This window comes from Lissotriton vulgaris, unplaced genomic scaffold (genome assembly GCF_964263255.1).
Source record: "Lissotriton vulgaris unplaced genomic scaffold, aLisVul1.2 SCAFFOLD_5533, whole genome shotgun sequence".
NCBI lineage: Eukaryota > Metazoa > Chordata > Amphibia > Caudata > Salamandridae > Lissotriton > Lissotriton vulgaris.
In genome coordinates, this window is record NW_028252745.1 from 94,258 (window position 1) to 97,449 (window position 3,192).

Here is a 3,192-nt window from a genome sequence, read left to right on the forward strand (position 1 = left end):
TTACAGGAGCCTGCTTGTCTGAAAGTTATTAGAAAGGGGCAGAGCTACTTTTTTTCTTTTAAGTCTGATGTGACTGAAATGATGCAGAAATGGCAAAAGGAAGGGGCGGGTCACATGCAGGTGTAAAATCTTTTTTTTTGTACTCTCTCCTATGATTGTATAATCTTATTTCAACTGGTTAAAGCATGGAGGTGTCCCAGCTCAGGAGCCAAGGGGGGCGGTTGAATCCTAGATGGCTGCCATTCCAACGGTAGCTGATAGAAGAGGATGATTCCTCCTTCTAGAAACAGGGTGGAGGGAAGGGTTGGGATTGGGAGATCAGGGGAGGGGGATGCTTTATGGGGGCAAAAAAACAAAAAAAACATGAAAACATTACAAAATAAGAGGATAAATGTCAGGACCTTAAAAAGATTAATCAATAAGAATGAAGCTTAGAGGATTATCAGTATCATTCTTAATTAGATGGAGTTAGTGAAGTGTGTAGCTTGGAATGTTGCATGGCTGAACAACAGAAACAAGAGAAGTTTGGTTGCGGAAGAATTGCGGATGTATAATCCACAGCTAGTGCTGTTATCGGAAATACATATCTCTTATAAAGATTGAGGCTTACTAAAACAGCTGGGATATGAGGTAGTTGTTAACTCTGATCAAAATTCTTCATCTAGAGTGGTCACCATCTTTAAACATAAACAGTTTAAAGTTACGCTTGATAAATCATTAACAGATAAAAGTGGTAGATGGGCTATAGCACGGATGGCATTAGAAGGTATTAAATATGTCTTCTGTGTAATATTTGGCTCAAATATTGATGATACTCTAGTTTTAGATAGATTAAATATGGAATTGTTAAACTGGGCGGGTGAGAGGGTGGTGATGGGTGATTCTAACTGCATTATAAACTATGAGATAGATACTACTAGAGAAAGCGCTTTTCAGAGGATGATAAGGACATGGGCTGCGATTAGAGAGCTTGGTCGACTACATGCTATTAGAGATGCTTGGCGGGCATTATACCCGAATATACCAGGCTATACTTATTACTCTGCTGCACATAAGCTATGTTCCTGGATAGACATGGCTTGGGTGTCAGATGAAATTTTAGATTCAAGTATTATGGAGATATGCCCAAGGGTCCCTTCTGACCACAATCCCATCCTCTTGTCATTCAAAATCTCAGCTGAGAGAAGGCGATCTAGGACCTTCTCGGTCCCTAGACACTTGCTTTCTGATGAAACCTTTGTAGCATGCATTAAGGGACACCTGAAAGAATTTCTCGAAATAAATACTGACTCTGCTGCACCCACTGTAGTATGGGACTCATGTAAGGCTAGTATCAGAGGATTCTCCCAGCAGTATATCTGTAGGCAGAATGGGGAGCGTAAGAAAGAAACAGAAAAGACAATTGTTAAAATTATTTGTACCGGCTCGGTCACCAGACAGTTTCATGGCGCTCATTAAGGATATTCTTAAGGTTGAGAATCTACAGGCAGAGGCATTACTAAGGGGTCTCCCAAACGCAGAAACTTTAGGTTAATGATTAATTGCTTTAAAATCTGCACTGAAAAATAAATTTAGGGAAAAAAGTGTAGCTAAGCTGAATAAATATTGGGTATCCCAATATGAAAGCGGTGAAAAAAATCAGGAAGCTTTTAGCATTCAAGGTGGCAGATGATAAGGCCAAGACGCATATAAAGCTGATTAAAGGGCCTAATAACGCGGTGTATGAGCACCCAAATCAGGTGTTAGGGCAGTTTGCCGATTACTATCAAAAATTATATACGCTGGAGGCTCGACTGGAATTCGCTGACATAAATAAATACTTGCAGACTCATCTAATGAAAAGTATAGGCGATGAAATATCTGACTTACTGTCAGCTGATATTACGAACGAAGAAGTCAAGTCGATAGCTGCCCTGCCTTTGGGTAAAGCAACTGGGGAAAACTCCATCCCTCTAGACCTATATAAGCTCTGTATGGATGAAATATTCCCACTTTTTACTCAGCTGATTATATCTATTGGAGCAGGGGGAAATGCTCCTGACTTTTGGAATGTCACTCAGATTGTTTTCTTTCTAAAAAAGAATAAACCTCCAGAGGAATGTGGGTCATATAGACCCATATCACTCATAAATATCGATGCAAACATTTTTGCTAAAATTCTTGCGACTCGCCTTGCTCCAATATTGCCCGAATGGGTGTCTCCTCAGCAACATGGATTTATTTTAGTGAGGGACACTACGGCCCATGTGAATACGGCCTTAACAGCATTTGATGTTGCAAAGACAAAGGGGACCCCACTCAGTATGATTTTATTGGATGCTGAAAAAGCTTTCGACGGAGTGGGAAGGGACTTTCTCTGGGCCACATTAATAGCATTTGGTATCAAAGGCAAGTTTCTGTACTTGATTAAATCCTTATATCACCATATATCACCATCCTAGCGCTAGACTAGTATATGCAGGACTACAATCTACTCAATAGAGCCATTTATTTTGGCTCTGCAAAAGCCACGGCAAAGTCACGGCATATGCTGATGATATTGCCATATATTCGACTGATGTTAAGGAAGCACTGAAGGGGGTTATTGAGGAGGCAAAGAGATTTGGTGCAATATCGGGCTACAGACTTAACACTAAAAAGACTCAAGATCTACTGAACTATAAATCCCCAGTCCCAGTACCGCGAGTCTGTAGTGTGGCTACTTACCTAGGGATTATAATATCGGCTAAAATAGATTGAATTAAACTACGAAGAACTTTTGAAGGAAACAGCTAAGTCACTCAAGAAATGGCGCAAGGTGCCTATAAGTATTAGCGGATGCATAAATATAATCAAAATGAAAATGCTGCCTACATTTTTATATTTGTTCCGGTCTATTCTTTTATGACTAATTGCTCCTTTTTTCAAACGCCTAGATGGAGTCTGTAGTGGCTTAATCTGGGGCTATAGGAAAGCGCGTAGCGCTATCGACCTACTAAATCTTTCATATAATCAAGGAGGACTGGATTTCCCAGATTTTAAATTATATTTCTGGGCAGCTTTTTTGGGCCGCCTCCGGAGTCTAATAAATCCCGTAAGCAACACCTTCTTTTACCGATTTATGTTAGGAGAAGATTATAATATGTTTCTTTTCAGTACTACCGATCCGAACTATTTTAAGCGGGTCAAGTTTTTGACCGCACGTGATATTGT